This window comes from Oreochromis niloticus, linkage group LG6 (assembly GCF_001858045.2).
Source record: "Oreochromis niloticus isolate F11D_XX linkage group LG6, O_niloticus_UMD_NMBU, whole genome shotgun sequence".
In the NCBI taxonomy this organism is placed as follows: domain Eukaryota; kingdom Metazoa; phylum Chordata; class Actinopteri; order Cichliformes; family Cichlidae; genus Oreochromis; species Oreochromis niloticus.
In genome coordinates this window covers 19563941-19576160 of record NC_031971.2, presented here as the reverse complement: position 1 = coordinate 19576160, position 12220 = coordinate 19563941, and positions in this window count along the sequence as shown.

Sequence of the window (12220 nt, the reverse complement as noted above, 5' to 3'; positions counted from 1 at the left end):
CTGAAATATGTGTGTCCGAGTCTCCTATCAAAATTGTTAAGAGATTTCCCACTTCTATTCATATGTTATTGAAAGTTTATCTTTAATTTTAGTGTTAATAGTTGTTTACCCATTTATTCTTTCCATTTAATCGTATTTTACTGCTTCATTAGAAGTGAAGCTGAAGTAAAGACAAAAGCATAGTGTTCTCAGATATGATTTACCCAGTATATTTCCTCTGCACCTGGTTCTCTACGAGCCGTTTCACTCCCAGGAAGGGGAGAGCAGGACGTTCTTATCTATACACTCCCAAATACCAAGAGGGGCCCATTCTTCAGAATCACACTCACACACTCTGAGATCATACAGCCACACACACACACACTCTGAGATCATACACACACACACACACATACTCTGAAACGCTATAAATAAAGAACTGCCGCATACGCTGGTGGTGAGCCTGAGACAGCAGCGCTCACCCAGCGTGCGCACGTTGTTACCATCTAAACTGTCTTGAGTGTCTTTATTTCGCCTGAAGAATATCTTGTTTAAGTATTTACTCTTTACATTTATTTGGTCCTCCGAGCCGGATTCTGGACATTGAATTTTAACTAATCTTGTGCTCCAACGGAGTGACCTCGTCGTTTCCTGGATTCGTGAACCCACGCTGCAAAGTCTGTCGCGACAGCCTGTTTCTAGTGAAACAGTAAAGACCAACTATGTGAATTCGGGGTTGGCCAGCGTTCTTAGCAAGAGGTCCACGATCCCAGGGAGCGAGGAGGATTCTCTCTGACCGGCATTTTCGTCCGAACCAGGTGAATATAAACACTCAAGAACACATTGCGGCTACAATCGGTTTTTAGGTTGACACGGTTCTTAAAAGACTCGTCCTTTAGGGACTGGAAGTCGGGAAAAGACTCGTCCTTTAAGGACTGGAAGTCGGGAAGAGACTCGTCCTTTAAGGACTGGAAGTCGGGAAAAGACTCGTCCTTTAAGGACTGGAAGTCGGGTATTAAGACTCGTCCTTTAAGGACTGGAAGTCGGGTATTAAGACTCGCCTGTAAGACGGAACTGGCAGTCCCCTGGGAGACTCGTTCCGCAATTAAAAGGCTGGAAGTCAGCGATCTCACTCTAAGAGTGAATGGTAAATAAAGAACGTGTCAATTAAAATAGGATTATAGTACCGCGTGTGAAGTTTATGTGTTGTTGAAGAGTGAGTGACCTTTTGAATAGAAACAACAGGTTTCTGCACCACTCTTACTGTTTCCTGTGTTGACCGATGTACTGGTGAGAAGGGGTCAAAGGTTGCGCATCAACGCATAAAATTAAGGCCGCCCTGGGTCTAGACCGGGGTAGAAGGCTGCCTTAATAACCTCCCCCGACTCTAATATCAGCGAAGGTCACACAGAGTGTATGTTGGCAGTATTAATAAATAAAAGCAAAACAAGGTGTTTCCAAATACAATAAATCAAAATAAAATATAGGAAAAATAAAATTATAAGCAATTTACAATAAAATATTATTGATAACTCTAAGCCCAAAAATAGGCAAATATTTTAACTAATGACGTGCATAGAGGCACTTGACCTGTTTGAAAACTGTCATCTTATTATGAGCCATTGTTGAGATATAGAGTACGCCTATGAAAACAACTATTATGCTGAACCCTGTGTGAAACAGCTGAAAACTACATGATGGAGAAGCTGAGTTTAATATGAAAATGTAAGTCTTTGCCACTGTGGGCAAAGCACGCAACCACTGTGTGAGGTTGTGTTGCGGTCTCTTCTGAGCTGATGAGCAAGCTACACATTATCAGATCAGGAGCTGGCTGAGAACTCATCAAAGAAAGGGGAAGAGAACTATGATAACTCGAGTATGTAGCGTATCCGTGAGTTCAGCTTCTTCTTTCAGATGCGCAGCAGTTTTCCTGGATCTTGATTCATGTGTGTAGAGTGTTCATAGCATCAGCATCATGTTTTTGTTTATTTGCTTTGTTGGGTTGAAAAATAATTAAATAAAACTTGTGATCATACTTATGGGTCACCATGGCACATATCATCAGCCATATGTTTTATTTATGCAGATGAAAAAAGTGAGTGTGAATGTGTCTGACGTCGCAGTGTGTGTGTGTGTTGTGTAAATGTAATTGCCTCCAATTGTGAGAGCGGTGATTCTGCAGGTCACCAGCTAGTGTAAAGAGAAAAAAGAGTAGAAAAGAGACAAAATCTACATTGTAGATGAAAAATCATAGGAAAAAGGTTTTGTGTTTATTAGCCAAGAACAGCTACAATCTCATTTTCTGCTTTCAAGAAAGGAGAGCACAAAAAACAGAGAGAGAGTTCTGTGTGTCGGTTAAGTAATGGGAATAATAATGGAAATGTCTTAGTTTTGTCACTTTCAGATGAAACGCAGACCTGGATCAATTTCCCATATGCAGCAGTCGGAAGAAAGTTATAGTTTAACACTATTGGAAACATTCAGGCCAATTTCTGCAATTTTTGGCTAACTTATTTACAGCTCCATGTGTCCCTCATCCTCACAAGTGAGCTCTCACTCCTCCCTGAAGACAAGGAATGCAGTTCCAAAGAGCAATAACATGGCAGATAAAGAGACAGCAGCGAAGTCCTGAGCAAAGAGACCCAGCAAGCAGCAGCAGTGTGGACAAACAGCATCGGAGAAGAAGAGCAAACCATCATCCTGACTGATTGGATGAATGACACTGTGTTTCCAACAAGCTGCAAAGTCACTGTGCTTGTGAAAAGAACGTTTGAGGAAAACTGAGGAGACTGTTGGAGGTTGATATTTGCCACTTTCGGAGTAAAATGGCAAGAAGAGACAGTGGAACACAGGACAAAGCTGAAGAAGAACTGCCGGCTGTTGGACTGTTGAAGTGGGAGAGGACAACAGAGTGGGAGCAGTAGGTGAGAACACAGAGGAGATTGCTGTTGTTTAATGTGGGAAATCAAAATTTGGGTTAGCAAACCTGGGGAAAGGAAAACTGACTGCTTAAGTGGAAAATTGTGAAGGAATCTGAAACACTGCAAAAAGAAACATATACAAAATCACACACACAAGCAGAACATGCATTAACCCTACTAACACAAACAAAAGAGAGCTCATGAAGATTAGACAGGATCTTAAGCATGTGAGTCTGTTTATCATTTTGTCCAAGTCACTTAGTGTGATGCAAAGATCAGTGGACTCATAGCACATTAGTTGAAAATGATGATCAAATAATAGCAGAAAAGTGTGTAGGAAAGGCAGCTTTAAGAACATGCCCTGCTGGAGATGCAGCTCCAGACACATTGATTAAACCTGCCTAATAACACAAACACACATGCAATGAAAATCAGCTTGTTATCTCTCATCAGTGTTAAAATAGTGTAAATTTAACAGACACTTGTTATCAAATGCTGAATTTATCCAATGCTGACAGTTAACTAACTATGTTGCAGGACAACAGTTTAACTTTTGTGAGAAAAAACAAAGATTCTGGTTTGACCAACCAGTGATCGGACAATAAATTTAGTTGTTAATATAGTAAATTGGGAGATGCTTTCTGCCTGACTGATGCAGCACAAGTAATTTACTGTATGAGGGAAATGCTATTTTTGTGATAATATTTTGAACATGCATTTCTGTTGTCCTGTCAGCTTAGTGGGTTAATAGCTGATATGCAAATTGGTTGATGGTTCTTAGATTAATGAAAGGTGACTGAATTCTAGTACGAGTGAATGGGATGTGTTGGAGTTTGTTAGAGTGGAGACTCTAAAACACTGAGGTTCCTGTTGTGATGTGCGAGTGAATCCTGCACCCAGATACCAAACTCTGAATACATAACAAACGTCTTTTGTGAAATGCATGACAACATGTCACATGTTTTATGATGACGGGGAAAAAGGAAAAACTAAATAAAATCTGTGGCCTAAATGAGTAAAAAGTACAGTCCTGGGGATTAAAATTCATAGCTAATGAGACATGAGACTTATGTTGTGTGTTGTGCGGCTGATGGTTGGTTTTGAATTAATCTAGCTGATGATTTTTCTTTTGTTGTGAAGTCGAGCTTGCCAATTAGTATAGTGGCTAATGGTATGATTTACCCTCCTGAGATGAGGAGCCTGTGTCATGACTGAACAAGGCCTTTTTATTTTGATACTTTCACAGTGCACTGAAAGTTTTATTGATAATCTCTGTTTGAGCAGATCTGCACGATTAGAATGGAAGCGCTATACGACGCGTCGTTGAGAAAATTGTTGCAAGTGAGTTTCTCCAAAAGATTACAATGGGCTCGGGGAAAGCCACTTATATGGACAATTAGAAAATAGGTCCTACCCAAAAGGATTCAACGAGAAATCCAGTCTAAATTCTTTTCCTTTTGAAATGACGTCATTTTGCTGAGAAGTGGAAATGAAAATGCGACAATAATTCCCACTGTCAGCAAAGAACGAATGAATGCATGAATGAATGAGGGAGAGAAAATAAAACTGACTGACTGGTAAAAGCGGACAGAAGCTGACAGACTGACTGACATCACTGTGTGAAGTTAACCCCCACCTGACAAAGGTGCAGATGAATCTATGTGTTTCTTTTTATTGGAGCAGAAAGATGACAGCAACATTCGAGGTTGCGTGACGATTTAGCCTTTTAAATGCCACTCTCTGTGTCTGTGCATCTACCAGGGGTGTTATTCACTACCTTGTGTTGTTCACAGAGGTAACTGTGAGAAAGTGTGTGTACACCTGCGCAGCGCTAACATTTCTACAGCATTACAGTTCTTCATGTGATTTGATCATGTGATTTATACCAGGATAGCTGGTTGATGTTTTCTACTACAGGATTTCTGGGTTTTGTGTGAAGAAAACTGCGTTTGCAGGTTATGAGTTAGTGATGCTGTTACACTGTGTTGTTGGAGAAATGTGAAGGTTACTTTGATGATGTGAATAACATGTAAAACATTCCCTGTGTTGAAACTAGTGCCACTTCTGTCCACAGCTATGGTCTTTATGGTCGTTTTATAGCACCTCTGGACCCTGTCAATTTGTGCCTGACCTCCAGGATTGTCCATGTGTGTTGCTAATGTTTGTTTGTCTAAGAGTGCATGTAGAGGATTCAGCAGAGACGGACAAGTAACATGAGAAAGCAACTAAGAGATGCAGTGTTTGTGGAATAGTTTGATATGGGGCTCATTAGCTGGCCACTATTGAGCTCCTAGTGTTAAATACATGGAGTGTCTTTGCTTCAGGGAAGTCACCAATTACATTATGTTAACTGAGTACATGGATGATCCATGTCTGAGGCAAATTATGGCAATAATTGTAGTTTACTGATTTGAGAAAACCTGCACATGATTCTTGTCCTGTTGATGCTGAGTGCTTTATTACTCTAATGATACAATTGTTTATAAGTGTGAAGTTTGATTTTACTTCCAGATCTTGTTTTCCAGGCCATGATGGTGTGTATGCAGGCTCCAGGCGGAGCCAGATGTGAAGCAAACTTATTATGCAAAACACACTAACATCTTTTATTGCAGGGTTATAGGTCCGGGGTGGTGCTGCTCCAGAGGGGGAGATGCCCTGATGTTGCCTGGGACATGATCTAGCTAACCTTTTTCTTTTAGACAGAAATCTAGGTTTGATGAGTTGACTCATGGGAGTGTCCATGCGTCAAGAGGAGGGGTCCAGAATTACAGAGTTACATGAAACTATGTTTTCTATGTTTTCTGAACTATGTTTTTATGATTTTTGTGGATCTTTGTGATTAACAGTTCAGACGGGTATTAAACCTATGCAAGTGGTGCATCCATGTTCAGATGAGGCTTTGATGGTCCATAAATGAAGCTCACTGAACTAAAGAATGTGGTTTGATGATGGTTTACATGCTTTCCAAGTAGAGGTTTTTCCTCCTAGCAAGGAAATACAGGTGCAGCAGTCAGAGTATTGCTGAAAGGAATCTCCTGAGAAATCTTCTGAGGCCCAGTGAGAAGCAACCCATTCCAGGCATAATCGCGTCCAGGCAGTGGTTGAGGTCAAAGGTCGAGCTGTTTGGGGCCCATCATGAGATCAGACGTCGGAGCCACAGCAAGGACCACGAAGCTGCGAAGGATGAGAGCTGTGCCAAGGGGGCTTTCCAGAGGCCAACAGAGGAGATTGTGGACAACAGACGGGCACCTGAAGGATGAGGGGAGCGTGCCAAGCTCCACCGACAGCGCAGGGGGAGTCCAAGGATGGCATCATGATTCTGTGAAAAGCACAGGAGCCAGAAGCTATGGTGGTGATGACAGCAGTTTCCTATGAACATCACCTAATGCTGTGTCACTGTACTGTGCATACGATGACACTCTGAAGACTGCTGGGATCATAACAGCAGTAAGATAACTGGATCCAGCACCCTTTCCACAGAGGGTTTTCCTGCAGAGGATGGACAATGGAGGAGTCATATGTATCCCCCACAGTACAGAGGCCTGAAGTGAGGTGATGGGGTTTGGCAGAGGCCATAAAACTAGAGTGCTGAAGAGGTCTGCAGCTCTCACAATAGCTGAGACCCATGTTGACAAACGGCAAACTCAACTGGTATGTCTGAATGTCTATTCTACATACATTTGGACTCTGGTTCTATGAACAGTGATGGAAACAACTGGAAGAGACCTTTATGACGCCCTGCAGAACTTAAACCACTCTGCAGAGAGACGTGTGATTTACATGTCTTGCAGAGGAGCACCACCAAGCTGGAGTGTTCTTGAAAATGTTAATTTCTCTTATGACCATTAACAATTCATTTGTTTGCTTGTAGGATGCAGTTTACCATTGAATGAGATCAATGAGAACTTGGATAACTGCTAATATATTTGTCAAACTGTGTACGTTTACATATGCTGAGTATAAAACTGTTTGCATTGACACTGTCAGACATGACGGGATCATAACTGGGTACTTTTCTAGCATAATTGCCAAAAGGGGGGAAATGTTAGATTTGTATTGTGATTGTCATTTATGCTTAGAAATATTTACTTATATATGCTTAGAAGTATATAATCATTTGTAGATTGAAAGAATGTCTCATCCTAGGAGGTCTGTAACAACTCTGTGTAGCATGAAGAGGGGAGTGCGTTCACTCCTCTTCAGAGTGTTCTGGCATAGATCACACACCTCCTAGGAGAGGTCATATCTTCTCCTGCTGATATATGGTATAGCAAACACACGTATATCTGTTTGAGTCTAAGAGCCTTTTGTTCAGATGTACCGCTAGACTCCTGGCACCAGCTATGGGGAGTCTTCCTGGGGTTACATCTTGACCCCATACACACATAGATACACACACTCAGGATATTCTTTGTTCACATGCATACCTATATAAGATGTCATATGTTAATGAACCAATCCGAGAACCACAAACTCCCGAGCAGAAAAGTGAGCAATAAAGTCTAGACTGCAGACCGCTCTAACCTCTGGTGTTCACTCGGTGGGGAGAAGGGCTATCAGTGGCAACACTGAGACACTCGCTCCTCTTGCTGGGTGTCTACTCATTGGAGGCCAAGGGTGTGTCCACGGTCGAGAAGAGGAGAAACGCTCACAGAGGGAGACCTGATGGAGATGGAAATACTAAATGCAAACCAGGATGCCCCTGAGGGTGAGAAACCGCACAGACGACGTCGATGCTGGACAAGAGGATGCCAACTGACCACTGTCACAACGATGTGTTCCATGCTCGTGTTCACAGTATTCTTATCACTGGCCCTGGTAGGCATGAACACGGCCTGCACCAGCAACCCATGTGACCCACACTGCCCGAGGATTTACCGGCAGGCTCCAAATGTGACGTGTCCTGAAAGGGGAACCATTTTTAAGCTGCAGCCTATGCCCAGAAGAACGCGCAGCGCAACGAGAAACAAAGAAGTGGAGAACAATGCTGCACCTTCATACCTAACAACACTGCAGCTGACGGCAGTCTGACCAGAGCCCTGGAAAGACTGAAGACCCTGAATGAGAGAATGAAAGAACATTCTGGAGTGGACACTTCCATGTGGGACAGCTGGATGGATATGTTTGGAAAGTACCGCAGCCTAGTGTCATCAATCCTAGTGTCAATAGCTGTTTTTGCAGCCATATTGACCCTATGTGGCTGTTGTTGTATTCCCTGCATAAGATCCATGATCAACAGACTGATAGCCACAGCTATTACACCGGACCCTGTCGGCCAAAAAGAAATTATGACACTGCTGGAGCACGCCGACACTGACTCAAACACCGACGACGAAGATGAAGAAACAACCTGTAACTAAAAGAAAAAAGACACTCCTGTTAATAATGAAGCAACAGTTAAAAATGCACTGTCAAGAGACTGTATGCTGATAAAAGTTAAAATGTGTAAAACAAATTAACAACAGGAGGGATATGTTAAGAGATTTCTCACTTCTATTCATATGTTATTGAAAGTTTATCTTTAATTCAGTGTTAATAGTTGTTTACCCATTTATTCTTTCCATTTAATCGTATTTTATGATTTTACTGTTTCACTAGAAGTGAAGCTGAAGTAAAGACAAAAGCATAGTGTTCTCAGATATGATGTACCCAGTACATCTCCTCTGTACCTGGCTCTCTACGAGCCGTTTCACTCCCAGGAAGGGGAGAGCAGGACGTTCTTATCTATACACTCCCAAATAACAAGAGGGGCCCATTCTTCAGAATCACACACACACACTCTGAGATCATACACACACACACACACATACTCTGAAACGCTATAAATAAAGAACTGCCACATACGCTGGGTGTGAGCCTGAGACAGCAGCGCTCACCCAGCGTGCGCACGTTGTTACCATCTAAACTGTCTTGAGTGTCTTTATTTCGCCTGAAGAATGTCTTGTTCAAATATTTACTCCTTACACTTGGGTTAATTAATACTTACATAGTCTGAAATCAGACTTAAAATCACTCCCTCTGTTCATTTTCCCCACATCATATCTCAGTGGTTGGCCTCAGATTCCACAGCGTCCTGAGAGTCCGAGGTCAACTGACATAATTTCACCTGCTAAATACACAGAAAATCTTGTTAAAAGCCACACAGTTTGCACACAGTAATGTTCCCCTTTAAACACTTTAACATACTTAGACTTAGCATAACATATAAACCCGTTATAACAATGTGTCATCACTAAATTATAAATTTCTTGTCCAAATCTGCACTTCTGAACAGACCTGACCACCTTATTTAATTATCCTGTATTTTACCTTTATATATTTCACCAAGTAATTCTTCTCAGAGACTGCTATGTTTCCTCCATTGAAAGCCTCTGACACACAGTCACACTGGAAGCTTCTTTGTCACCACTCATTTCAGCTAATTTGCATACTGAGTCATATCTCAAGAAGTCACCGTGACAAGAGAAAGGCATATTTAAATCTTACCACATTATTAAATTATTTTATTTTCTTCCTAGAGTAATCACTTGTTTTGCTCAATCGACACAAGAGCACTTCCAATTCACTACTACTTTAAGCTTTTAATCACTTTTCATTTTCACCAACGTCACTCTATTGTCATGGAACTTCCCTGAGTTATTCCTCAACTTCAGGGTTTAAGTGTGTTAAATTCACACTATTTTAACACTAATTAACAGCCTCACGTGCTCAAGATGCTGTCTAATCCTCATCAGCTCTCTCGTATTTGTAAGGTTAATGCATTTTCTGTTTGTGTGTGTGATTTTGTATATGTTTCTTTTTGCAGTGTTTCAGACTCCTTCACAATTTTCCCACTTAAGCAGTCAGTTTTCTCTTTCCCAAGTTTGCTAACCCAAATTTTGATTTCCCACCTTAAATAACAGCATTCCTTGTCTTCAGCCAGGAGTTAGAGCTCGCTTGTCAGGTTTAGTGACGCATGGCGCTGTAAACAATTCAACCAGAAACTTGGCCTGAACGTTTCCAGTTATGTTAACCTATAACTTTCTTCCGACTGCTGCATGTGGAAAATTGATCCAGGTCTGCTTTGCACCTAAAAATGACAAACTTAAACGACAAAAGTGTAAGCGTGTCTTTGTTGCGTTTATGTTATGTGTTCATATTAATTGAGTGTAAGCTGCTTCTTCATTGCATATGTATTTTATAATCAGGTTTAACTCATGCCTCTTTGCACTGAGCTGTGGATTCAAACTGTCTCACTTCTGCTTCTCTCCAAAATTAATTTCACATGTATCAATTTGTGTATGTGTGTTTTCTATTCATTCATGTAATTGTTAGTTAATTTCTCTCTTTATCTCTTTTTCTTTTCATCTTTATTTTTAACCTTTTTTTTAACCTCTTTGATGTGATGTGGTGAACATTTCTAAACCTTCATGAGTTCAGTCTCAACCTTCAATCCAATTTTCCCATATACTCTCATTATATCAGGTCCAGGTTCACCTCTCACTGTTCTCACAGCTTCCTGTGGGGCCTCGCAGATCAACACAGGCCCAAATCAGCTGTTTCTCTCCATTGCTTCTCTCTTGATCTTTTCAGTCTTTTCTCCCAGCATGGCAAATATGAAACTCAGTGTCCGGTGCTGTCCAGTACTTTCACATCATCATCTCACTGTTCAACTGCCCAGCTTGTAATTCACAGTGCATGTTGCATCAAGTGCTTTCTTACATGCTGCTGCTGGAGTCGTCAGTGTTATAGTTCAGTTGCACTGTCTTTTTGCCTGCTGTTAATTCTTCAAGTACACGGTGTTCTGTCTGTCTTCTGTCTTCATCAGGAGACCGACTGTCCTTTAAGCTTCTTCTCAGGATAAGAAGAGAATGAGAGGTGAAGCTGTCAAATTTTAAGCCAAAGCCTGGCCTGTTTTCATCCCAATTCTGTTAATCTATGCTTTTGCCGCTGTACTCATGTTTTCAGCTTGAGAAGAGTCCACCTGTATTAACACACTAAAACATTTAATTAATATAATTTTTTATCACTTTTTCTTAAGACATTCCTTCCTAAGTCTCTCTCTCTCTCTGGTCCCACACTACACACATCAGCCAGTGTCCTTTTATGGGCATGCAAAGTTGTCTACTTCCTGCCACACACACACAGCCACACAGACTCATATTTTTCTGTTTCTCTCTTTCCCGTTTCTACAGGCTAATTCGAACTCTTTTTTTTCTATATATATATTTACAGTCTATAAACCCTCTGTAATTAAGCTAAGTCTTGATCTAAAAAGAATGCACCCTTATTACACGCACACACACTTAAATATACTAAGCTCTTTGCATTTGCCAGCATTCACATCAAAATCTTCAGCGTGCTTAGCAGAACTCTTTTGGCACAATTAACAGTTTTCCACACATCACCATTCTTTCAGCTCCGTTTTGTAGCATCATTCACGCAATACTTTCATCATCGTCTCACACACACCGCCTTTTCTCTCAAAACAATGTGCATCTTTAATCTTTCATCCAAATAACAATTTTACACTTCATTTATACATTCACACATTTATATATATAACAAAAGACTGCCACTAACTGCCAAGATAAATTTTTCCATTACCATATCACAACTTCCCTTCATCTTCCTCTAGTACTAGTCATCCTACCATTTCGACTAATTTAAAAGCATCTAAGCCCAGGTTCGCCCACCTTGCTGGTCAATTGTAGCCGTTATCTGTCCGGGACAGCGGCCCGATTAATAAGTCCTATCTTAATCTATAAGTGCTTCCCACAGCTTGACAAGAAGCTCCACCTCATAAACGCCCAGCATCCGGCTGGCGCCTGAAGCTTTACGTAAAGCTTACATGTGAGCCACGTTTGGAATGGTCACGCCCGGGGCCCCGCCCCTGTCGGTCAATTGGTGCAAGTAAAGTGGTACTTGACCACTAGCTATTAACGACTGTCCCCAGTTGTCACAGCAGCCAGCTGAATTAACCCTCTCGCCCGAGGACAATGTTCCGCGTCCGGAACAGAGTGGAGGCATAACCCTCAGAACATTTTGCACCCCTAGAGAAATGCCGTCTCCGTCCTACAATTTAAATAATTCTAGAAGCATCACTGTGGATTCTAACCGCCAGTTTGTTATCTGATGCTCGGGTCCCACCCTATAATCAATGTGGGAATAAAATTCCCTGACCAAATGTCCTAATCTAATCTCTTTTCTTGGCTGATGTAAAACACACACATAACACACCAACTTCAAACATACGTCACAACAACTTTTAACTTCACCCTAAAATTAACCACAATAAATTTTGTCAAATATCCCCAAACTTTACTTTTATTTATTTCTAA